The sequence below is a fragment of the Talpa occidentalis genome, unplaced genomic scaffold (assembly GCF_014898055.3).
Source record: "Talpa occidentalis isolate TD23 unplaced genomic scaffold, MPIMG_talOcc4v2.1 talOcc4.3, whole genome shotgun sequence".
NCBI classification, from domain to species: Eukaryota; Metazoa; Chordata; class Mammalia; order Eulipotyphla; family Talpidae; genus Talpa; species Talpa occidentalis.
In genome coordinates this window covers 9509401-9537083 of record NW_023603184.1, presented here as the reverse complement: position 1 = coordinate 9537083, position 27683 = coordinate 9509401, and the positions used below count along the sequence as shown (strand labels likewise).

The 27683-nt window shown below is 37.2% G+C and overlaps 1 protein-coding gene across 7 annotated transcripts in view; it reads right to left on the bottom strand.

Moving 5' to 3' along the window:
* The window catches only part of LRRC4C (leucine rich repeat containing 4C), a 1047300-nt gene that overhangs the window by 274944 nt on the left and 744673 nt on the right, over positions 1-27683 (bottom strand). Inside the window, exon 1 of one of the 7 annotated variants that reach the window (XM_054699262.1) lies at positions 14638-14669. The exons of the other annotated variants lie outside the window; for them this stretch is intronic. The gene's annotated coding sequence lies outside the window, so the exon portion shown is untranslated. Of the gene's footprint in view, positions 1-14637; positions 14670-27683 lie in introns of those variants that run through there. 7 annotated transcript variants of the gene reach the window in all.

The window sequence follows — 27683 nt, the reverse complement described above, 5'->3', positions numbered from 1 at the left end:
AAGGAAATGAAACAAGTAGGAAATAGCCAGATGAGACATAGTGACACTGATTATTTTGTCTCATTATGTACAACACTAGACCTAAATCATTATCTAATCTCTTTCATAACAGAAGTATATAATTAGCCCTTTTGGACACTTCCTCTTCTTACTTAAACAGAAGGAAACACTTTTAAAACCCACTCATACTTCCAATTGTTTATCCGGTCATTTTTTAAAAGCATGTACTGAACATTATTTTATGCCAGGTACTGGGCATAAAATCGGTGATAACAAAAATGAATCATATGCATTCACTGCAATATCTACTATAGCTCTTCCCTCCCTCCCTTTGATTTAGCCACTATTTTGTTCTTTCCGTGATACCATCTTTTATTTCACCTTTCGAAATTTGTAGTAGCTCTTTGTTCCACTTGGAATGCACTTTCCCTAGATCTCCACATGTTTATCTTCTCATCCCCAAACAAGTCTTTTCTCAAATGTTATCTTCTCAGGGAAGTCTACCCTGTCCAAGTCATTTAGTTCTGTGACTACTGAGTCCGTAATACTTTTTCTTAGCATTAAGCAAGTTATGAGATACTATCTAATCTACTTGTTTATTAAGTTTCTTACTTATTGTCTATTTCTCTGCTCAGTTACTATGTAAGCTTCTTAGAAGAAAGGATCTTACTAATTTGCTCAATTTGATACATCCTGAGTACTAACAAAATTTACTGGTATGTACTAATTAATATATATAAAATAAACAAATATTTATTGAATAACTAAGTGACTATGACACACACTATGGATGCTTTGAGTTTCCTACTCTTCCTTAGTTTTGGAAATACCTCAAACCTCATTCTATTTTCAGTGCCATGTAATGTTTCTATGGTCAAGTTTTATTTCCAACTTCTGATACTTAAATTAATTTGTTTTATCTACTGGGTCAATTTTCAGTGGATACAAGAATATCGCCCAAAACCTACTAAACATTATTACATTTATAATCACCTTCTGCAATACTGAAGTAAAAATAACAGCATGTAGTACAAAGTTTTTACTTGTGAGATAGTTGGAGAACACATGGTAAAAATAATATTCACAATAACATTAGAGGGAAGTTAACAGCCGGGAAAAGATCTAGAAAAAAGATGATGGATAAAAATAAAAGGAAAACTTCACTAACTAATGGAATGTTGAATTGCAAAATCTCTGAAAAATGATTTGTCTTAAATCTATATAGTAAAATCTTAACTATTCTTTCAAAGATTATTTTATTAAAAGCAAAAAAAAAATGCGAAGTAAAACCTTACTGAGATATGTTACTGGTACTTTTAACACAAAAATAAAAACAACCTACTACCATTATTTAATTTTAAATCAAAAATAAAAATAACCTACTATTAATACATATTGAGTTTTTGGTCAACTTCCAAGCCATTGTAATCTTTATATCCATTCTGAGTCATAGGCATGTTTATTTCCATTCACATTTGTCTTGCTTTGACATTGACTTGCTTCAAAATAGGAATTCTTGTGTAGCAATAATCGAACTAAGAATTCATAGGGGGTATGTGAACTCCTTTGAATGATGTTCAAAAAAGTGTGGGTCAAAGGGTACGTGAATGCCTAAGAATTAGAATATATGGTTTTCTTCGAATTCTCAAAAAATGCTCTATGACCCTTTCCTTTAGAAAGGTCCAAGAATCTCTTTTCTATAGATGTTTTGAAAAAGCAGTTTGGCTCAAATTTTCAAAGATCATGACAAAAAGTTTGTAGAGGCAATGGGATGCATCAGAAGAGATTTAGCATTCATTGCATTTTTGCAAAGACATTAAAATGCATCCTTTGATTAGTGATGTGTGTAGATTTTTGAAGGGTATGCCAGCTTTCCCCTTTTGCCTTTTTTCTCCAGTGTTAAATATAATACATGAAATATGACCTAAGCTATTAATCTAAACATTATTCTCATTAGTTTCAAAGCACAGTTATTGCTACAAAGTATTTTTACAAATGGCACCCCGCTTCATCTTACCTCTGCTTTCACATTCAAGTCCAAACAAAGCTTGCTATCCCCCCTATTCTTCATTGCTGAGCCAAAAAGCAGTGACTGGTATCTCCAATTCCAACTGTGCTTTTATTGTGCTTTACATCAATCAAATCTTCAAAAAGATCCCAGAAAGATTTTTCTCAGTTTTCACATCAGAGGGGTTCACACAAAATCACTGTGCAGTAGGGGGGCACTGATAAGAAATCTCAGAAGGAAAGAAGTGTATGTGTAGGGAGGCTGTGGGAGAAGGTTGATGAAGGATTATCAATGTCCTGGAAAAAAGTTTTCTCATGGAAAACCAGTACAGTTTGAGGCACAGTGACTCATTTACAATAATTTTTATCTTTTAAGCAACAATAGATGTTACTATGAACACTGGATAACAAGATTGATGTTTACATGGTCAGATGAACCCATTTTAACTCATCTTACAAGAGTGTCATTGGTCTTTATGGGCATTCTTGCCTTCTATTGCTACAAGTTCCCCCTTCCTGCTCCTCCCTAGTTCTCTCTTTCTCTCTGTTTTTCTCTCTACAGGCAAGTGGTCAGACCTCTTCAAGTTTGCATATCTGCTGATGCTTACAATTTTTATTCTATCCATACTTTGCCAAGCTTATTCCTTATTAACTTATCCACCCACACATTGCCATTCAATTTCAGCCTCCTTGGCATGCCCCTTGCTATTTATTCTGTCCAGGAATACTCCCTTCATATTGATGAATCTGTCTTTTAAGATACAGATGGCTTTCTAACATCTCCTTGAAATCTCCTCTGACTATTCCAACCAATGTCAAGCTCTCCCTATGTACTGACCACTCACAATAGTCTACTCACAATGCATTTCTAAGCTCTTGATTCAATACAAATCATTCCTTGGCAAAGTTGTTTGTATTTTGAAGAAAGCAGTCACTGTTGATGCATTAGTCTTTCCATTTTTTTTTTTTCGTATAGTGTTAAAATAACACACTGACAAGACTAGGTTTTTCCATCTGAAATCCCCCTGTTATTTTGGAAAAGTTAGAAATTGCAGAAAGTGACAGGAATTGTCCAAGTGCTGAAATCTGTTTTTATTTTGATCATTCAGAATATATTGGTTTTCTCCACACAAAGTGATGTGTAGATATCTCCATATTTTCTTAGAATGAAATCCTGTATGAAAACCTCAATCTTACTTTTATATCTTGACATAATATATCCAGTTTAACTTATTCACAGGTACTTTTTGCCAAAAATCCACTTGACTGATGAACCCAAACAATGAGTAACCATAAACAAGACTGTATTTCAAAGAGATATTATTTTTCCAAGAAATATTCTTCTCTTAGACCAATAAACTGATATTGCCATTTAATGTAGAATTGGTAAGTTCATTTGTTTTTATTTTAAATATATATATAAAGAACTCTTATTTTATGTAATAAACTATATTTTATGCAGAAAATTTAATATATCACACAAATAAAACAAAATTCATAACCCAGAGGCAATGATTTGAATCACCTTGCCATTTGCATTTATACACACACACAGACTCACATACAGCAGACAACAAATTGCATTATACTGTACATAATTTTCTGTAGCTTTCTTTTGCACTTATTATGCAAAGAGCATGTAAGGAAGTTAATTGTTTTTAAAGGCTGAGTTGTGGATATAATCTATTTTGATACTACATTGTTTCTAATCATTTCATATTATATGTAAAATTATTGTACAGTATAAATAACAGCAATGGACAGCCTTGTTTGCATAATCATACCACAAATGAAGAACACAGAGGTATTTTCAACCATAGGTTTGTGATATCACAGAAGAATGCAAGTGCAAGAGAGAAAATTTCAGAGCCTAGAGCAACAATTCAGGTAAGAGAATATGATGTTTCCAAAGTCCTAGATAATTGGGTGAGTTGGGGAGGAAGATATAGAGGAAGGTGAAAGTTGGGAGAAGTCAGGGAGTCTCTAGCTTTGGTGATAAATTTATAGTGAGAAGCTTATTGTCTATGGCCTGCCTCTCAGGAGCAGATAGACTAGAGGAAAGATCTGGAATGTTGAGATAAGTTTGGGCACACACACATACATGCATACACACATACATACATAGAATGTATAGTTTCATGATATGTAAACATATTAGATTTACCAATTGCTAGAGGAGAAATGGTCCCACAATTGAAATGAAGGTTCAGTATGTGAGGACACATATGGGACCCATGTGTGAGATAGAATAAACACTAGAAAATGATAGAATGAGAACTGGGAGAAGAAACCATTTCATAGAGGAAGGAATGGTTGGATTTATGAAAAATCTATGGTTAGGTAAGGGATTTGAATATGGAGGATCTTTTAAAACTTAAATGAAGACTTGCTTAAATAACTCTCAAATTCATAAACCTTTGTGAGGCAATTCATAGTGTTCAGGCTAAATGTAAACAGGGTCTGAATACAATTTTCCCTTCTCTTTATTTGTTACTACCTGGAAGATTAGTTGAAAATTCGAAAAATCTATCAAATCTTGTCTTAATAGTTTCCATTTTGCCTTACTCAGCAATCTCCTGGTCCTCCCCTTATAAAATGTTGATAATAATACTTGCCACTTAGGATTAGCTGATAGAATGTTGGCAAAGCATTTAATAAGCTTGGGATGAAATACTCCAAGCAGACACAATATGTCATTATTATACTCAGCGCTGCTCTCTTTCCTGTTAGGAGATTGCCTATTTCCCAGCTGTTCTAGAGCTTTGACAGGGTCTTCTGGGAGGCCAAGCTCTCCTCTTCTGCTATCTGGTAGAGGGTGATAACTGCTAACCTTGCCAATGGGGTAAAAATGAACAAAGCCAGGGCATCACTTCATCTCCTTTGAGGGTTCTGAAAGGGACAAGGCATGTCACTGTTCAGCATCCAGGAAGAGGAGAGTTCTGAACAGACTTTCATGAAGACTAAGAATCAGAACCAAAACTTCCAAGACTCTCAGAAAAAATGGTAGCCCATGTTTTTCAACAGAAGCATAAGGATGCAGTCAGCTGGGAAAAGAGCACAGACCTGTACTTATTTCTTCTGCTGTAGCCACAGGGCCCGTGCAGAAGTGTTCTTCAGAATCACAGATGAACATAATGCTATGCCCAGCATCAGGTAACTAAAGAGAAAAATAAGCAATCATCTGAACTCTTTTAACTATTGGTTAACTGTGCCATTTCAGGAAAAGGTAGGTTTTGGATACCTGTTTTCATTTTGCTTGAGTTTTAAGGATTTTAAGAGGGGCGTGTGAAAGAAAAAGAGAGTAATAAATTAAGAGATTTGCAGATTTATCTTTTAAAAAAGTAACAATATTAAAAAATCTTTAAAGCCTTATTATTTGGCCACCAGCTTATTTGTGCAAGGTGCTGAAAAAAAGCAATGCACTTTCCCCCAAATCACAAGGGCATTCTCCACCACCTTGCCTGCTGGATAAAGCTGAGTATCAAGAGAGCTAAACATCTGGGTGGGAGTAAGATAAAAATATCTGGGACACCACCACCATATGTTGTAACAAAATGGCTATTCCCATTCATCCAGGCTTTGTTTATGCTTTATATTAATGGACCCAGTCAGGGTAACCAGCCAGCCAACTAACAGCATATGCTGTTCACACTGTGACTGCCTTGATTCCATTTTCAGAGGCAGTGCATGAGTACACATCCCCCTTCCATGTCCAACCACCTAAGCTGTAACAGCACCAGGCACTTGGTCAAATTCCCGGATGTTGACACATTCATTTTAACTGCTTAGCAAATAGAAGCCTTTTGAATTCATATTGATTTTTTTTTGGAGAGTTTAGAAGATATGATTGGGAGGAATGATGAGAGGATTATGTATATTTTTTTTCTATCTGCATTGATTTATTAGACATCCCTCAGTTCAAACTTTCCCACTGGCTCCCTAATGCTGATGCAACAAAACTGCTGATGTCAAGGTCATCATGAAGACTTTGTCCTCTACTTTGAATGAAATGGAATGTGAGTGGAGGGTTCTGAGCAGAAGAGGCACAAACTGTTTTACAATCTACAAAGTCTGTCTTGGCTATTAGGTAGAAAATAGATTGTAGGAGCAGGAGTAGTGAGGACAAATAGAAGGCTTCAGCAATTGCATTACACATGTGTAACACAGGTACAAAACAGTTAACCCAAATGTCTTCCCACACACCACTCAGTGTGGGGATGCTATGGAGGGAATGGAAGGAAGAGGAGTGGAGAAAACATCCAAAGGTTTTACTTATTTTTACCTCACCTTGCTCATTTATCCTTACTTCTCTCTTTCCCCAGCATTAGTTACAAAAAGATAAGTATCCTCATTATTTTTTTTTTTTTTTTTAGAGGCATGCTTTATTTATTTGTTTGCTGGTTTGTTTGTTTTGTTTATACATGCACTGGGTACAGTCAGAGGCGAGGGAGGGTGACAGAATTCACCAGAGCCAGAGCGGGGAGCAGAGCAGGCAGAAGGACCGAAGTACACTGCTGAGGGGAGCAGCGGGCAGCAGGAGAGGTCTGCGCGCCAGGTCTGCGGGACCCTCCTCCGGTGGCCGGGGAGCAGCCGGGGATCGAACCGGTGCAGCAGAGGCCGTGGGCAGCTTCGCAACCCAGCGCTGAACCGCTGCGCCACAGGGGAGGCCCTATCCTCATTATTTCTGTTACTCTTTATGTGCCCAGTTCATCACAGCACCCAGAATTTGTTCCTTTTCATTCTTCCCATCTGAAAATCCTTCTTCTGCTTAACCTTGGTCCATCTTTAACTGTCTAGCTCAAGCTCTACTAGCAAAAGGAAATATTATACATTATTCTAACCTCAGGAGGTTAGAGTAGAGATCTAGAGATCATAACCACCTTCTATATATTGGTTTCCCAAATAAATGAGTTTGGTAGTCCATTCTATATTGCCAACATGAACAAAAATTATGTATTCTAATTTATTAAAGAGACCCAATAATAATAATAATTAGGTATCAATAGAAATCCTTGGGAAGTGCCTGAGAGGATTTTTAAAGGAATCTGAAGCATTCATCCACCCATTCATTCAGCTTATGAGTGTAAGAACCACAAGGACCCAAAGGTACATAAAACATATCCTACACATCTGTAATGGAAATAGCAATGTAAACCAATATTAACTCAGTGAGAAATATTTACCCAAAGAAAAGGTAAGCAAAAAAAAAAAAAAAATGAAGTCTTCCTAAAGGCATGTCAATATATGAAGGAGAATTATGATGTGACAAATAAAGATAAATTTCTTGGCTAGAGAGGGAGAAAGCCTTATTAGGAAGTACCCAATTCAGACACACAGAGATGGTCAGTGATAGTTAGGTAACACCTGTCAAACTGGATCTTTTGTGTCCTGCTTTTGGAACCTAGTATATGTACTCAAGAGGAAGAGCTCTAACCCAAATGCTCCCTGACTCAGCAGAGCTATTACAGAAAGAACACAAGTATGAGATGAGCCCTCAATGCTTGAATGGGACTTCAGGCTGAAATGCAGTCCAAGGTGCTTAACACTCACTCTGAGCAGAGGACAGAGTAGCATGGTTTTCACAGCGCTAGAGCACTAGGGCCCAGTGCCATGCAGAACAACGCCGTCCAATGGCTGTTCCACACAAGGTTTCAGCGGGAGCTGGAGCTTCCAACTGCGGTTGCTGAATGCTCACTTCCCAGCTCCAAAGGAAGTGTCTCTGAGAGGCTGCTACCACAGGGAAGTCAGGGAATAAGACGTTTGCAATCAGAGGATGTTGGAATTGGCCCCTCTACCCTAGACCATTCAGAGGTGAGTAGTTGCTATGTCTAGGAGACAGTATTATACTTTTTATTATATTTTTTGTTGGTTTTAACAAACTTGATAGTTGTTTTTGATTTCTGGAAGCCAGAGCAAACCATGTTTGCTGTTAATAATGAAAACGCAAACTGTGAGTGGATACTTATTTTTTCTCCCAAGACAAGGATCTTGTCAACCTGCATGGTTATTTCACATACTCACACTGTAATTGTAGATGTCATCATTTGGGGAGATATCCCTAAAGTATGTTTTCCACATAGCAGCCCCAGGGAGCCTGGGTCTTAATCAGAGTGTTTCTCTGCTTAGAGGACCCCAAAGATTTTCCTTCTTCTTAGGCACTGACTGTCCCTCTGCTAAGGTTCTTCCCTTAGCACACTCTGATCCCCCTGCTGCAGGGCTGGTTTTTGAATCCAGGCCAGGCCCACTTCAACATCTTCACACTACTTGTTATTTTACCTGTTAGGCTTTCCACATTCTATCCCCATGGCCCATTTTCTCACTTCTGCAAATGTGCTCTCCAGTGTGACTGTCACAGTGAGTCCTTCCTTAGCCACCCTTCAAAATAAAACAAAACTATACTCATAGCCCCTCAAAAGCAAATTATCATGTTCCTTTTCTCTCTCTTGCCTTCTCCAAACACATGCTTTTAATTTCACTTGCATGTTTTATCTGTCATCTGTGACCCTCCACTGAATTTGAGCCCTGATCAGTTGGTTTATAGGTCAAATATGGTCTGCAGTCTATCATTTTATATAAAGATTTATTTGTTCCTTTATGTAATTGTTGGCTGCTTTAGTACTACTATGTCACTTGAATAGTTGCAACAGAGAAAACTGTCTGCAAGTCAAAATTATTTACTATATAGCTCCTATGGAAAAGATTTTCCAAATTCTGCACTAGTCTCTATGTTGTGTGAAGATATGTATTTTGTATGCTATGTTCTCTGGTGTAGTTCTAGCATCTAGAACACTGTATGTCAGAGTAGGTGCTGAGTAAATTTGTAAAAACGAATGTATAATCACCCTAGAATCGCGTGACTTCTTATCATAAAATCTTCACTTTAACCCTTTTTAAAACATTTTCCCTAAGTTTGCATGTGGTTTCTATAAATAGTACATAAAGACAAATCCCATTACATGCAAAAATGATCACCAGCATATACTTAAAATAGAAAATGTATCTGATGCTCTGATCTTCAGTCTCAATCCTGGTAATGACTAACATAGGACCAGGACAATAGTCCACCATTATTGAATTTTTCATATGTCTTCATACCTTTAAAATTCTATTGTGCTCTTGAAAAGTAACTTGAGAGACAAAGATTTCCATATTCATTCTCTATCAATGATGTCCTAATCCACTTGCCTCAGTTTTCAAGGAAGTATCTTCTACTGGAGGTTATTATTTATTTATATGGGCTAATAATGATATCAATAAATGGTGATTATATTATAGCTCTATCATGATCTGAAAACAGCTTCATTCTCTCCATTTTTTTATAGTTGAAAATAATAGATGGGCCCCCCTGGTGGCTCAGGCGGTTGAGCGCCACACTGTGAAGCTGTCCGCAGCCTCTGCAGTGCAGGTTCAATCCCGGCCGGATGGCGAGAATCCCACATGGTGAAGCAGACCTCTCCTGCCTCGCCCACTGCTCCCCTCAGCAGTATATTTCATCAGTCTGCCTGTTCTGTTCCCCGTTCTGTCTCTGGTGAATCCTCTCACCCTCCCGCACATCTGGCCTGTACCCTGGTTCTTTTATAAAAATAAACAAATCTTAAAAAAAAAATAGATGTTGTACAACTCAGCCAAAAGTTCTGTTGATGATGCACCAGGCTGAAGGGAGTCTGTTCCTCTGGAGCACAGTTGCAATATCCTAGGCAGTCATTTTTATTTTTTGTTTGTTTGTTTGTTTGTTTGCTTGTTAGTTTTTATTATTCAGCAAATAGGTAAGATATGTTTGCTCAGATTTTTTTGCTTGAACAAGATAACATTTTTGAATTCATATGCAAGTGACTAAATCCACTATTAATTAACATTTTTTGGAATGATCTATCCATCAACAGGTGTCCAAAATTCATTAGGGTTTCATTTGATAATGTCCAAAGTTTTCAAAATGCTATAGTACAAAACAGGAGTTTCATTAACTTGATATCCAGACTCTTACTGGAATTAGCACTGCTGTTTTCTTTGGGAAAAACTACTTCTCTGCTTTTTCTCGGTCATTCTCTTCGGTTTGATGCCATAGTAGACTCCAGGAATCAGTCCAGTTGCCATAAATCACAGTTATCCATCTTACAATTGCAGTGACTATGGTGGTGATGAAACATGACCCAGGTTGGGCCACTGGATGCCAGGGGTTGAATTATTTGTTCCACTACCACTCCTTAGGAATCAAAGATGTAACTCTTCAACTGTTTTTGGTCATTTGCAAATTCAAGGAGGGGTACTGGCTGAGTTTAAAACTAACTCAGAGATGACTTGGTCCAAGACATGAGGAAAACAAAAGAAATATTATTGGTTGCCTAGTTTGAGTTGCTAGTACCAGGGATGCCTGAAATTTTGTCCCTAGACTATTTATTTTTGTGACATAATAAATTGTGTCTTTAGTTTAAAACAGGTTGAGCTGGATTTTTACCATTTGCAACCCCAAGATCCTTGATTGACTTAGAAAGTGAATTCACTTGAAGACTTATCTTTCAGGAGAGTTCAAATGTTTAAAAAGGGAACCATGTTAGAACTGAACAAGAACTAAATTTAGAGCCAGAAAATGTTAATTCAAAATTCCATCCCTTTGATTATCTGTCTTTTATTTTAGAAGATTTATTTATTTATGCATACAAGAGCTGGGGCACAGGCCAGAGACGTGGGGGGTGAGAGGATTCACCAGAGACAGAATGTGTAACAGAATAGGCAGACTGACTGAAATACACTGCTGAGGGGAGCAGTGGGAGAGGCAGGTGAGGTCTGCTGCTCCATGTGGGTTGCTCCCTGGCTGGCCAGGGATCGAACTTATGCTGCAGAGGCTGCAGATTGCTTCATAGTGCAGTGCTTAATCCCTTGCCCCACCAGGGAGGCCCCTTGATTATATGTCTTAATGAACTCAATCTGTGAGAGGGCTATAATAATATCTGTGCCTGCCTATATTACAGGGTTGTGGTAAAAATTGAATGAGAGAATGAATGCGAAAAATTTTCAGAAATTGAAAGTTTTGTGTAAAAGTAATGGTAAATCAATTTTCTTTAAAAAACACAGAAACCCATTGTGTTTCATAAAAGATGAATTATCTAATACCCTTTTATTGAAAAGTCCTATCAAAATACAAAGTTCCTCGCTATAAAGTTTTTGAGTGTAGAACTTGACTGCTATCCTGTGTTCTTAAGGAAGTTTTGTGTTTGTGGTTTGCAAAATTAGAAAAAAAAAAGTTAAGTGTAGAGTCCAGGTAAGAACATCATTTATTCATTCACTCATTCATTGATTCACTCACTTAGAAAACATTTCTGAAAACTAACTACTCAGTGAAATACTAAAATAAAACCCAGAGATTTAAACAACAAAAATACTCTAGGTCCAGCTAAAGAGACCAACATATAAATAATTGTAATGTGATAAGATAAATGCTATGATAGAGATAAGAATCAAATGTTTAGAAACAGAGGGAACCATTATCAATGCTTAAGGTTACTGGAGAAGATTTCACTAAAAATTTGGTCTGTAAGTTTAATCTCAAGAGATGGAATAGAATGGTTTAAGGAGATAGCACTGAAGGAGATTTTTCATTTTTAGACCTAAAGGTAACTGTTGAGATTAAACAAGCTTTGAGCAACAGATCTGACACTGATTTCCTGCTGAAAACATCTGTCTTTCAATATCAGTTCTGCTGACACCATGGTATGACAATTATTGGTCTTATGTCAATTAAAAAAAATGAGGTGACCATTAGCATACGTTCTGGTCTAAAACACCTATATTCTCTATTCTACATACAAAACCCCAATTTACAGATGCAAATTCTGAGTTGTACAGAGTAACTTGCCCAAAGATTGGACATGAATGTAGAAGACAAGTATGGCATCAGTCATAAGCTCCAGTAGAAAATTGCTATGTATATTCAATGTTGTTTTGCTTGAAATGGATTTCTTGTTACATGTTCAATGTCTTCACAGGTATTGTGATTGGCAGCTTGAGACCCATAAGCAAGACTGGTTCAGCATGATAAACAACAGGGCCTCTGGATATACTATATTTTGGGTACCTTAGGGGCATGAAAAGAATGTCATGGCCCCAGTGCACCAAGAAATTATACCTCTGTGCACTGGCACCATAGGAATTTTCCCAATACTTGGGAAAGATCATACAATGGTGACACCAAATAAGATAAAACCCTGAATCTGTCCCCAAAATCCCTGCAATGGTGCTTTTATTACTATAGGAAGCTAGACCTCATGTAAATTACTGTCCCTGATGTGTTGGACTTTTGAATAGGAAAATTACTATACCAATTTTGTCTTGTCTTGCAGAATGATGTCACAGATGAGATTCATGTTCTAGTTATTTATACACTACCCAGGGGCATGTTCTCAAATGGGGCATCAGCATTTTCACAGTCAGATTCCAGGATCTGCCCAAAACTCCAAAAATTCCTCTCACCTAACAGTCATTTGGTCATTATCAGTAAAGCACCCTGAGGAGACAGACAAGTTTTTGCAAAGGAGAAATTCATCACCCAGTGGCAAGTCACTAAATATTAATTATATTGAAGGGCTACCATATCACTCTCAATGAAGACCTAATGGGCTATATAGTGGTAGGGTAACAACAAACAGCAGAAAAATAAAAATCGTGCCCAAGCACATTTTTCCAAGGCCTTTCATATTTTGAAAGTATATTCTAAGCATCATTAACCACCCATCACCATTAAATATGTAGGCATAGTTCATTTTTTGAAAAGCATAATATATAAAAATCTGGACTTTCTTATATTGTATGTTAGAAAGTTCATATTATAAAGGGTTAGTTTCCTAAGGAAGATCTTCAATTGCATTCTAATAACGACACCAAATTCTGCTTAAAATCTTACTATGGAAATCATTCCAGGAGGCAACAGAGAATAAAGACATTCATAACATTAGCTAATATTTATTGAGTGGGTTAGGTACTGTTGAAACACTTCATATTAATATTAATAAATATTCATATCACGTCAGTGCTATGAAGTAGATAGTATTGTTCCCCTGTTCTTGCAGGTGAGAAAATTAAAGATCAGAGGGGTTACATAATTTTTTTTTTAATCACACATGTAGTCACTGATAAAACCAGATCTGGACACAAGGCAGGTTAACAGATCTTTTCCCAATTCCTGCTCTAACATTTCAATTATTAATGCTATAATGTTTCTACAATTACAAGAATCAGGAGTGCCTTACCTAACAATTCCTCAATAAATACTGATTAAAGAGTGTGCTGAAATTAGCATAATTACACTGATTATAATAAAACAAAACAAAAATAAATTACTCCATAGTTTGTGTTTTCTTTTTCAGTGAATATAACATTCTAGTTTTTCTAATGGAACTTCTAAGTTTTTTCACTTATTTGTTTAATATCATGGCAAAACTGGTGTATACAATTGTTTGTAGTTCAGAAGTTTAGAATCTCCCCCAACAGGTGTTGCTATCACTCTACACCTACCACCAAGATGCTCATGGTCCACTGCCTTGGTCAACGAAGCTCCCTCCTACCTTTCTCCTGCTCCTCCCCCTCTGGTAGCTTCAGCTCTATAATCAGCTTTCTAGGGTTAGTGTTTTGACTTTATCCAACCATTTTATTTTTTTTATTTCTCTATATTCCACATATAAATAACACCACCTAGTATTAGTCTTTCTCCTTCCCAGTTTCTAGTTTTTATTTGTTTGGATGTATTTTTCCTGTTTTTAGAGGAGTAATTGTTTGTCTATATTCTTTTATTGTCTGTATATGTAAAAGTATATCATGCACAACTTGCGAAATAAACATTAAGCACTAAAGATAAAAGTCTGGGAATCTGGAAATTATTTAGAAAGTAATAAATAAGAGCTAGGACTTTGGATAATTTTTCAATGTGAGCAAAGCCTTCTTCCTTAAGTGAAGGCATTTGCAAAGGTTTCAGATCTCTTCCATGTAGAGAATGTGGATTCCTCTTGGTTGTGCTGTATGAAGTTGTCTGCTAGAGATCCACAGCAGTGGCAAATGCATTCAGAACACTCCTATCAAGCATTACCATCAGAGTTCAACAACACACTACTTAGCTGTTTGGGATGCTTCTAGAGAAAACTACAAAAGACAAGAGACATTTTACTTAAAAGTTCTGGAAGTCTCTGACCTTATCATCCTCCCTACTTCTTTTTTTTAAAGATTTTATTTATTTACGCATACAAGAGCTGGGTACAGGCCAGAGATGCGGGGAGTGAGAGGATTCACCAGAGACAGAGTGGGAAACAGAATAGGCAGATTGACCAAAGTACACTGCTGGGGGGAGCAGCAGGCGAGTAAGGAGAGGTCTGCTGCACCATATGGGTTGCTCCCTGGTTGGCCAGGGGATCAAACTAGTGCTGCAGTGGCTGCAGACAGCTTCATAGGTTGATTCTTAACCCCTTGGACCACTAGGGAGGCCCCCTACTTACTTCTTAAGCATTCAGCTATAGTAATTGTAAATATTGGATGAATCTTTTATTTTTAAGTTTATTAACCATTTATATCAATAAACAAAACAACAGCAAAACCCAACAACCAACCAAATTAAAAAAAACAAAAACAAAAACAAAAACACCATACCATTTGGTTTGCTAGAAGATAACAGGCTTTGTTTAGAGAAGAAAGAAACAGGTAAATCCTTTCTTTTTAATTCCCATTTACCACCTTGGAGAAAAAAAAAGTAAATAGATTTTTAGTGATTACTTAATCCAAAACCTATATTGTAAACATACATAAAACAGAGATCCCACAGGTTAAAGACATTGCCCAGTCACTTGTCATTAGAGGCAGAATTAAGTTTTGACACCTCACTTCCAAGTCAGTTGCTTTTGACTTGCAATCATGTCTGCACTTCCAAGAACATACGCCCTATCCCAAGCACAGGTAGGGAGGGATACCTTATAATCAAAGCACAACTTTGGTCCTTTTATCATTCTTACAACAGCATTCCTTGAAACTACACATTTAAGCAAAATAAATATAGTAGGTACTCTTGAAAAGAGAAAGCAAAAGAGAAATAAGTTCAATGAAAGCTAATTACCTGGATAAATATATTTTCATCTAAGGAACAAGCTCTCAGAACTCACCCTGAGAGATGTGAAAAGGATGAAATTCAAGTTAATCTGTACTTTGATATTTACCTTGAATCTTTACTAAAGTCTGGCTAATTAGCCTTAAGAGCACAGTCTTTTTTTTTTTTTTAGAAGCATTTCTTTTCTTTATTATTTTTTTAAAGATTTATTTATTTATTTATACAAGCACTGGGTACAGTCAGAAGGGCAGGAGGGTGAGAGAATTCACCAGAGCCAGAGTGGGGAGCAGAGCAGGCAGAAGGACTGAAGAACATTGCTGAGGGGAGCAGCGGGCGGCAGGAGAGGTCTGCGCGCCATGTGGGACCCTCCTCCAGTGGCCGGGGAGCAGCCGGGGATCGAACCGGCACCGCAGAAGCTGCGAGCAGCTTCTCAACCCAGCGCTCAACTGCTGCGCCAATGGGGAGGCCCAAGAGCACAGTCTTTTTAGATTAAATGATATTTTAAAAAATCTTCATTATTTGTATCCATCATCAGGAATAACACCAACATGTTATTGTTGTAATAGAAATTATTATTTGTGTGCAGATGCAGAAAGTAGGTCATGGGGAAGCTCCACTCATAAAATATGCCCTTGTGTCCCTCAATCCTTCATTTCTATACCTAAGTTCACTTAATTAGTATATATCACCTTCATGATTGTCAGTGTTAAGAGACAAACTATTGATGTTAATAAGCTTCCAGGCCAAAATGTTTGGTATGTATGTTAAATTGCCTGGTTGTTAATTAGGTTTAAATGAATGGAATATGTCTCCATTTTTCTATAAGAAGAAGAGGGAATATATAAAATATATTACATAAATGTGCTTGAACAAATATAAAATGTAGTAACTATAGATAAAAATATAATTTATTATATTGTTATTGATACAGATATAAATAGCTACAGATACTGAGGAAAAAATGTCTTGTGACCTTAAATGATTTGATTATTCAAACTTATTCTTCATAGCTGAGATAAGAAGACAGATTTTCTGATGCATATGTAAATAAAAATGCACTGATATTTCCCTAGTATTTTACCAATATGTTTATGAAATCATCACTTAAAAGAAAACCCTGTTACTTAGTGAGTGATCTTTTATTTTTATTTTTACTCTTAGCAATCTGTTACCCACAACACTAAGATTGTGATACTCCTGTGTCACTCATCCTACTAAAATTATAATTTAGACAGTAGTAATAGCCTTATAATCTTGTCACCCTCACTCACTTGTGCTACTATTTTTTCTAAAGTGGGAGAGCTATATAGTTGGAGTTACAGGTAACGCACCTATGGAAAATAGATTTTGTTTTCATTCTTCTACAGTTGCTTTTAGAGTAAGGACATTTGTCTTCATAGTAGTGATAGGAAGAGATTTCTTCCCCATTTCCTAACTTACTTGCTTCATCTATGGAATAACGAATAATATATCTTAAGAGTAACAACAGGACAAAGAATCTTTACAATTCAATCTCTTCTTGGCTCTGTCTTTTGGGCTTGCCTGCCCTGGCAGAGTGTGCATTTTTTAAATCTTGATTCATGTAGTAAACACAAGTAGGTCAAGACATTTGTCTTCTATATGCACATCTGAATACTTATCTTTCTCAAATCCTACTATTGGGACTCAGTGTAGTAAGGCAATTCCTCCTTGGGTGAGCAGATCCTATAACTAGGGTGAATGATGAGACTGGAGTGGAGAGAATTTAAAAAATCCATATATTTATAAACCACTCTGTCTTCATCAGTAATGAAGCAATATTTGATTCCTATTCCAATTCTCAAATGGAGGGGTACAATGTGATGTTCTTAACTACCTTTTCCAATGGGAACACTGTGTCGACCAGCACAAAGCCTTGGGTTTCTTGTTCCTGGATTGTCATCTGTTGCATGGATTAGGAAAAACAGCAAAAATGGTGTTCACCAGTTGTTTGAACTTGCAGAAAAGCATGTTACCTCAAATTTGACACCAGGAAACAAGTTTACACCCTAAAATATGTCTTAGGTTACGCAAGAAATATAATGCACCTGAGTTCTCCTCCCACCATGGAATCTTACAGCATCATTTGAACATCCTGGTAACTGTCTTTGCACAAAATGAAGTGCTCAGTGGTTCCAGAAGGAAGCATGCTGACATTCTGCTTCTGTGTCCATCACCACTCCTAGTTGTGTCCCTTCTCTCCAAGGATAGGCATCCATCTGTCCAGAATTACTTAACTAGACTTCTGCCTGGGGGCAGAAAGCTGGGCAACATGGCCAGACTTATGTAACACTCCCCAAGTGTACTTTCACCCCATTTATTTCACTGATAGGTCTGAGATTCCCTAAGAGAGGGAGAAAAGGTAAAATGGGGAGAGAATTGGTTCCTATTCCCCACATACTTAATATTCCATGCTTGAATTGTTCATCTGTCCTTATTCTCTTTTCCCTGAGTCCTAATTTCATTTCACACTCCTGTGACAAGGGAGAAAAAGGTCCATTCTATCACCTCTCCCCAGGTGCATTCTCTTTTTGCAGACACTGTTGCCTCTAGAATTCATCAAAACCTTGTATGAGGCACTCCTTTAACTGTCCCTTTGCAACCCTTTTGTATTGGTGACATTGGTACTCTTACCTCAGACCCATAATTGAAATAAATAGTGCAGAACTGGATTCTGGGCATATTTTTTTTTTTCCTTTCTGTGCTGGCCACCTCATTTTATCTGCAAATTTTAAACTGCATGGAGATGAATATTAATGGCCATATTAGTATGTAAAGGTGGCATTGAGATTGATGCGTGGTAAATGCTCCAACTAGGAGATGTAGAATTGCCTTTCTCTAATAATTCTATGTCCTCAATGCCTAAGTAGACACTCCTGAGGCCAATACTTTTGCTTTTATTCTACTGACATAAGATCTCCTGTTATTTGAGCGGCTACCTGGCGGAAAATGTCTACCAAACTGCAGAAAAAAACAGCATCCACCAGCTATGCTAATCAGCCTAACCTTTCCCTTTGAAGGCACAAAAATCATCAACTAAGAATTGTCAGAAATGTGAGAGGGGAAAAAAAAAAATAATGCTAAAGGTAACTCCCTAGATGAACAAACAGAATCAACCTGAAGGAAGTTTAATTTAAATGACTATTATCCATCTGTATACTATTTATATAGACAACAAAGTCTAATTCTTTGATGCTATTTTTAAAAGCAATAAGTCATGTGAATACAAATTAGATTATTAATAAATTCTTTTTTTAAATTTATTTATTTATTATTTATACAAGCACTGGGTACAGTCAAAAGTGCGGGAGGGCGAGAGAATTTACCAGAGCCAGAGCAGGGAGCAGAGCAGGCAGAAGGATCGAAGTACACTGCTGAGGGGAGCAGCGGGCGGCAGGAGAGGTCTGCGCGCCATGTGGGACCCTCCTGCGGTGGCCGGGGAGCAGCTGGGGATCGAACAGGTGCTGCAGAGTGCGGGAACTTCGCAACCCAGCGCTCAACCTCTGCACCACCGGGGAGGCCCTATGAATAAATTCTTGAATGGGATCCTGAACCTGATAATCAGCCAGGGATCTAACAGAAAAAACTCAGGGAAAACTTCCAGAATACAAGATCCCAAAAAGTGAGAGAAAATATAGAAGAATCTCAGTTAGGAAAAGTGTTGAGCTAGAAACTCAAAAGGATGTCTCAAAGGAACCTCACAGAAAGAAAACAGAGACAACAGAGTGGAAAAAAATAATAATAACTGAAGAAAGTGTCTTAAAGTTAATGAATATCTCCTGTCTTTCAGATTGAAATTTTCTCCCCAAGGGCCAATAGTATCCATATATCTAAGCAGATATGTGCTTAGATATATGCTAGAGAATTGTTAGTTTTGTAAAGATATATTTTTAAGTCTTTTAGAGAGATTATTTACAGAAATTATGTCTGGGATAAGGGGAAATGCTAAGATTAAGACTGTGTGGTCTTGGAAGAAAATATTTTATTACCTTAAAAATATTCAAGAAACAGGATGCTAGAGGACAGTAGTGCATTGTCTTCAAAGTTGAAGAAATAACTTGAATACAAATCTAATCAAAATAGGGAAATATTAAAAAAATCAGTATTTCTTAATGTTTGAAGTGGATGTTATTGTTCTGAAGAAGATATAGTACTTGGAGATGTACTGCAGACAAATTTTAAAAGGAATAAAAAAAGCACAATAAAATAGATTGCATGTTGATAGAAATGAAGCTGAAAATAATCACTAAGATTATAAAAGAAAATTAGAGAACTACAGAGATATAACCTCATGAAAAATGTATGCCCCTGGCATAATATAAAATTAAGAGTTAAAAAGTTCTAACTGTATGGTAAAGGAAATTATTTTTATTACAAAGAAAAACTCATACAGTCAGCTAAGTGTTGTCTGCTACTAGATTTAGAATCTTCTTCAGGGCAGAGCACCTTGTCATCTATCTTTGCATCTTAAGTACCTATGCATTAAGCATCCATAAATGTGCCTTAGGGATTTCTCATTTCAACTCATCTACATCCAACTTCTTCGATCATGATCATTGTCTTAAGTCCATAAGTCTATCTGTCCTGGAAACTAAGAATAAGAGTTAACTTCAGTTCTTTAATAATTTGCAACCAGAGACTCACTGAATTCTGCCAGCACTACCTCTTCAATATAACTTCAATCCATGGAATTGTCAATCTCCAGTATATTACCTTGGGCACTAACGATTAATCAAGGTCTGTTTCCAGAGCATCTTAATGAGTCCCCCTTCTTACTGAGTCTCTCCCTTTGAAGAAATCCGTCATTATATTCAGAGTGGATATAGTGCATTATAAAACAGAAAACAGAAAAAAGTTTCACTGAATTCTATTGCAGATAGCACTAATTTCCGTGCAGTAGCCATTTTCCTTTTCCTCTAAAACAATGTAATTCCTGATTATTACTTGGTCATGTGGCTCCTTCCTTCCTAGATGTAGCCATGTTTTGATTAGAAGAATGTACACAAAAATAATTGTTCCACATCGCGGAGGTAATATTTTAAAGACAGGTAATGTCCTTCTGCTTTACTCCTCTCTGAGAGGCTGACAAGTTGGTATCATCAGTGGAAAGGGAATAAACGTATAAGATAAAAAGTTGAAGCCATATGTTGAAGGAGCTAGGTCTTCATGATGACAGATTCCTTATTACTGGATGTGGACTGTCTATGAGGAGAATGATTAAAATGCTGTAATATTTGAACTATTATAAATCTGGGGTTTCTGTCACTCATGCAGATAATGCAACCTGATATACCTAATTACAACTTCTTCAATGATCACCAAGGTTCTTCATAATCTGTTGAAAACCTCTTTCCTAACACTGTACTCTGCTACATTTTATCACAGTATCCTTGCTATTGCAACCGCTCCATTTCTTCTCCTTTCCCTCATCCATAAAGTCTCCTCTTCCCTTTGTCATCTTCCTCCATGGTCCATTTTCTCTAAGTCTTAGATTTTCCCATCATGCTTAGGTCAGTATATAATGGGTAAATTGAGTAAAACAGAGTAGTTTTTCTGGTCTACATGCCTTTGCTTCTGTTTACATAAATTTCAACAGTTTGCCAAGAGATGATCAAATATACACTATTAATCAATTTCAGATCCCGCAAAATCCCTTGAGATTTCAACCTCATTGAAACATTAATATATTTCAATGTATTTACCTTTCCTTGGCTTCAAAGACTAAGAAATGAGAGATGAATTTGCCTAAATTTTTTGATTGTACACCTTATTACAATGCCTTTCTAAGAGTGGTTACAGATTATAACTATGAAAATAACCTAGATAATCACACATACACAGATATTAAAACACACACAAGCATGCAGATGTACAAAATAGATATGTTGTATATCCTGCATATTAGTTGTCTCAAGATTTGGGATTATCAGACACTGCATATTTTTAATGACCTTTCCTGCCTCTACATACATATTCATAATCATTGACTTTTATAAGTGTTCTCTTATTCAGTGTTTCAATACTAATTTCCTGTTACTATTGAGTCCAAATTCAAAATTTGATGAATACATTCCAATTACATCCAATTTAGAAGCCGTATGCAATTTATTTTAAAGATCTATCACTTTCATTGGCACTCATTTGTGGCATCATTGTACTGCTTTTCATCTGCTGGAGCGGTGATTGTCAGTTCTCAGGAATCTGTCAGGCGGCTTAAGGGTGCCCATCTCAATCAGAGGGGAAAAATGACAAAAGGAAGCATTATGCCTCATTAAATGATATTACAGACACCACTGTGCTCTAATCTGTAATTGAAAATAATTTCAAAATCACACAAAGAATGGCCTCCTGTGAATTTTCTAACACCTTCAAATTCAGAGCCAGTTTTAAGACATTTAATGATTATATTATACAGCCAATCCATATAAGTCAGAAAAAACTGCCTCTCTCCAGACTTAGAATTGGAGAAGACACATTAGAGGAAAAACAGAACCATTATGAGACGGGAAAAGGGTGACGACAAAGCTCTATTCAAGAGCCAGGATTTGGGAAGAGTTTTGCTGCTGTCATTACAGGACTTCTTCACACCAGGGACGCCTGTTGTGGACCCTACAGAGCAAGGCCAGGCAACCCAGTGTGCTGCTTCCCCTCCCCCTTTTGAGTGGTTTGTGCCAGGTGAACATTGAATCACGCCTGTGCCACAAAATGAAGTTTGCATTATACACACAAAGGCCTTTAACGGCTGGAGGGAGACAAAAGGCTTTCACTCTCTTTGGCTGACCATCAAGGGTCTTTCTGCAACAATGCAATTTCACAGGAGGACAAGGCAAAGGAAAGAAAGAGCAAGACAACTGCAGTTCTCCTTTGAGCAGCTGGAATATCTGGGGTGATTTGCTCTTCCTCAAACAATTTCAACATGACTTTCCTTCCAGAACTGGGTAGTGGACTCAATGGGAACAGCTTCAGAAGCCTGACTTGAATATCACAACATCTGGCTTACATATAAGGCATTGTGCTGAACATTAGCAACATACGGTTTTGCTCCTTTTAAAGCTAATATCAAAAGAGAAAGAAGGGGGTAAAATAAGGTTGTGGTGAACAAATGCCTATGCTTGAGATTAAAATCGGCTCGTGAACCAGACAAAAATGTAAAGAAATAGCAATGAGATTGGCAAACCTGTCAGTCTAATAAAATCAAAGAGAAAGAGAAAAAGACCTCAGTAATATTTCTTAAGTACTATCTAGAAAAAGAGTATCTTAATCAGTTGGGGAAGCATTCTGAATGATTTAGTGGGGCTTTCTTAAATGACAATTGTCAACCAAACTAAAGAAAGCATTCATTCTTCAGCACAGTCATACCATATTAAAAAAAAAAAAATATCTGTGGAAAAGAATCATGAGTTCACTGAGTTTTCATCACTTTTGAAAGACACAGTCAAATAGAGTCACCAAATACTTTTCATTATAGATATGCAGAAAAGACACTGCATGAAGGCAGGTGCATTGTCCTTTTTAGCAGCTGTGTCCCCAAGACCTAAAACACTGCACAGTACATATTAATATGCCGGGTTAATATGAACCGATGAATGGAGAAGGCCTCACTACAGAAACAGCTGTAATGAGATATTGAAGGAACCAAATACAAACCATCAAAATATGAAAAGCAGGGTAAATAAATTTTGCTTCCAATTCTATTCAACTAGCAACAAATTCAAATGTTATTACATGGCAAATGTACCAGTGGTAAACAGCTTTCAAAAACACTTGATTTTCTGGGCCTCCCCAGTGGCACAACGGGTTGAGCACCACACTGTGAAGCTGTCTGCAGCCTCTGCAGTGCAAGTTTGACTCCCGGCCGGCCAAGGGGAAACCCACATGGCACAGCAGACCTCTCCTGCCTCTGCCTCGCCCGCTGCTCCCCTCAGTAGTGCACTTTGGTCAGTCTGCCTGTTCTGTTCCCCTCTCTGTCTCTGGTGAATGCTCTCATCCTCCTGCACCTCTGACCTGTACCCCAGTTCTTGTATAAATAAATAAATCTTTTTTAAAAAAGCAAAGTGAAAAATTCAGGAGGAAAATGATAAACAATGAATGATTTCACTTATAGTGGGATATAGTGAAACCAAAGATCAAGTGAAAATGAGCCAATAACAAACCCTAGAAATCTGACTATAGAAATGAAGCCTTAAGAGAGTGAGGGGGAGACAGAAAGCAGATGTGGAGGGGTCTATGGACTTTGGTGAGGACCCTGGATGCTGTGGTGGTGGTGGGGTGTGGTAATGTACACCTGGAGAGGAGGGGTCCTTTATTTGTAAAGCATGTATAGTGTTGTAAACTATTTTAACCTAAAAAAATAAGTTGGAAAAACAACAAAAATACAAATTCAGAAAGAGAACTCAGGACTTCAAATTTCAAAGTTGGGTGGAGGATTCTGAGGAGTGTATGAACTTTAATCTCCAACTTGGGATTAATTGCTTCCTTTTCTATAAACTAGTAGAAAGAAGTCTTTTGTCTGACTTGCCTAGTTTTGAAACTCAGCCCTTGTACTTACTAATTTTGTAGCCTTGGGCAAGCTATGTAACTTCCCAGAAACTTGGTGTCTTCCTCTGTGAAGTAAAGGACAAAGAAATTACTTTAAAAAGTTGCTGTGAGGATGAAATGAGTTAATGCAAGTACAGTGTCTAGAAAATATTAGTTGCTCAACAAATAATTAGAGGTAATTTGATTTCCTTCTCAAAGTTGTTTATTAACTGAATGAAATTATTTTTACTTTTTTTGTCCCTCACTTACTTTATATATATTTTTAAAGATTTATTTTTATTTATTTATACAAGCAATGAGTACAGTCAGAAGCGCGGGAGGGTGTGAGAAATCACCAGAGCCAGAGTGGGGAGCAGAACAGGCAGAAGGACTGAAGTACACTGCTGAGGGGAGCAGCGGGCGGCAGGAGAGGTCTGCGCGCCATGTAGGACCCTCCTCTGGTGGCCAGGGAGCAGCCGGGGATTGAACCAGCGCTGCAGAGGCCTCGGGCAGCTTCACAACCCAGCGCTCAACTGCTGCGCCACCGGGGAGGCCCTTATTTTATTTTTTTTAAAAGATTTATATATTTATACAAGAACCGGGGTACAGGCCAGATACGTGTGAGGGTGAGAGGATTCACCAGAGACACAGAGGGGAGAAGAACAGGCAGACAGACAAAATACACTGCTGAGGGTATCAGTGGGCGAGACAGGAGAGGTCTGTGGCACCATGTGAGATTCTCGCCAGGTGGCGGGGATCGAACCCACACCACAGAGGCTGCAGGCAACTTCATAGTGTGGCACTCAACTGCCTGCGCCACCAGGGAGGCCCATCCCTCACCTATTTTCACTTTAAACATCCTACCTAGAGCATACATTGTTTCTTCACTTCTCAGCTTTTCATTATATTAAACAATATCCCTAAATATTTCTTTTTTTCTGTATAGCTTTATACATACCTTCTATGTGGGGGGAGTAATTCTTTTAAAGTAAATAACACAACACACACATTAGAAAGGGCTCCATAAAGTAAGAATGAATGTTGGAGATGGGTTATAAAATAAGTATAACTATAAACATAAAAAGGGGGGCAGGTGAGCCACTTGTTAGAGTGTCCTTTTATTCAGCTTTTTCATAATACTTTTACATAGTCCCCAGTAATTTAACAGACAAAATAATTTTCCTAAATAAGTATTCTACTGCATTTTCAACAAGGTCTTTGTAAGTGATCCAATCTGAAATCTTCTCAACATTGTACTTTATTAACATTACCGGCCTATGAATTTCAATTATCAAATATTGATAACACCAATAGAAGAAGAAACCAAAATTTCTTGCCACATGTAATGACTTCACTTAAAACCTTGATGAGAAACAGTGATATCAAATACTCATGGCAAAGGAGGAGGGAGTGAGGCAAAAAACACTTTAATTGCTTTCCATCTTCATTAGTTGAGGACAATTGGAAACAGATTTGTTTTTAAACTTCAGAAACAGCAAATAGTCCAGATGACTTGATGTTATCTATTTAAAAGTGTAGATTTCAGATTCTGCATTCCTTTCATTAAAGAAAACATGCATAATGTTGGAATTAACATAAAGCACTGCTAAAGATGAACTTGAATTCAGCAAAATACTACTGAATACTGATTATGGGCTAGAAATTCTGCTTTGTAAGCATATGGGGATAGACAGCAAATAGAATGTCTGCCCTCAAAGAGCTCCTAAGGAGGGTGGGAGCAGGTATTATGTACACATCAAACAAATATGTATTATCTAGCAACAGACTGTATGTTTTCACTTAGAAGACCTTGATTTACTAATCATTAAGATAGAAGCTTTTAAGAAATGACAGGGACCAGAAAGGAGAAGGATTGACTCACACTGCAATACAGAAATGCAGACTTGACTTCAGCTAGAATGGAGCCAGGAGGTCTAAGGGACAGGGTTCTCTCTCTTCAGTGCTATCATTCTTCTCTCCAAAAGTTAGCTTCCACCCATCCATAGGCTCTTTTGTGGTCAAAAAATAACTGGAGAATTTATAAGCCTCATATAATCATTGTCATAGATCATTTGTAAAAATAAAGTGTCTTATACACTAGTTATCAAGCACAGTCTAAGGTTTACTCTGCTATTGGCTTTAATTTGCTCTTGTGCCTATCATAAGCAATTGTGGCTCAAGGGATCAGATATGCTGATCGATGGCTAGAGCTTAGGTGGATTAAATTCTCCCAAATTTCTTGACTGTCACTGGGGTGACAAATGTCACCCCAACCATATCGCTGGGTAGAGAAAAGTGTGAATGTGTGTGTGAGTGAAGGGAACAGGTGTGATAGCGGATGTTGATGACATATGGATCCTGGCAAGGCAACTGACAAATGCTCACTATAAATATTAAGTTTAATTGAAACTGAAACGAAAAGATAAAGGGGACTTTTCATAAGGGAGGTGAGACACATTTTCAAGAAGTTGACTTTTGAGTAACATTTTCAAGTGTGAGAAGGCTCTCATACTACTATTATGGACTCAGGACTGGGGATAAGTAAATATTCTATAGGAAAATCCTATAGAACTGTGGTCACTTCTTTCAAGAATAGTTTCACAATATTTTATAGCACATGTGCTAAAACATTCCAGACCTTTAAAATATTCGATGGACAAGGGTTGCTTGATTAAATGCATTAGAACCAATTACATTCCATATAATCTTTTGGAGATTCATATTCAATTCATTCTAAGTAATTTTTCTTTTTGTCTATCTTTTCCCCTCCTTCTTCTCACCTCCCTCCAAACAAGTTTTGTTCATTTCAGTTTAAAGCACAATGCTTTCAAGTCACGGGTCTGGAAGTGTCATGTTTAATTTACCAAATGAATATATGATCATTTACATTTTCATAAACTGTGCTTTTGTTTGATGAGGCATGAATGTTTGATTTGATTCATATGAGCTTCAATTTTCTTTCAGAGAAAAGACACAGCCACACTGTCACTCCTGAAGAGGGAAGCTGTGGCTCTTTGGAGAGGCTCTCTGGGTCTCTGCTGTGTGATAATCGGGGGGCCCTGATACAACTTAAGTGAAGCTGGGTTGGGAGTGGAGAGTAGAAACAGGATACTTTATAAGAGATGCATCACCTCAGCACAAGTAGAAAAGACCTTTTTTCCCCTTCTCTTCTGTTTTGACATCTTTTCCTTTTCCCCATTCTCCTTTTGCATTTTGCTGCCTTTCTTCATGACCGATTTCATCTTTTTAACCATCATTATTATTTTGAACTCTTTTGGAAACTACCTAGAAGGGCTTTTATGGGTGATAATTATTTCATATGCATTTTTATTTCACTAGGTTGAGTATGATCTGCAATTGAGTTTAATGTTGGAGACTCAGTTTTTAGGATCAGGTATGATTTCCAGAGAAAGAGGTTACAGAGATTACAAGTAAAGAATGTTTATTTTCCCATACAAGTTAATTCAGTAGATTAATGTTTACTGTGGGGTAGAATCTGGTGAAAACATATTCAGAATAATAAAGGGAAAAAAATGGACATGTATGCGCGCGTGCACACACACGCACACACACGCACATACACACTGTTCCCGAATTAAAGGACTTATATTTTGGGATTTTGTTGCTGTTTGTTCTTCATTTTCATTGCCAAATAGATGTGCATCAGGAGTGGGGATACTGGAGAGAAATGTTCTAATTAGGTTTTTAAAATATTAATAAAGTTTTGCAATGTTAATTTTGGTTAATCAAAGAATTGGGATGGCATTGTTCGATAGAAGGGAGGAGGAAACTATTGACTTTTAAAACACTATTCTTTACCACTGGCTTTATTATAAGGGATGATTAATCCTCTCAAATTCATATTTATTATTTAAAATCATTTTATTTACCTAGTGTTGCAGTTCTGACAGAATTGGATTTGAACTGGGATGCACAAGGTTAATAATTAAAGTATCAAATGAGATTGTGAACATAAAATCATTTTATAATTTGACATTATAAAAAATGTAAGGTTTAGTTGTCCCTAGAAAGATACCACAATGTAATCTTATTAGCTCAG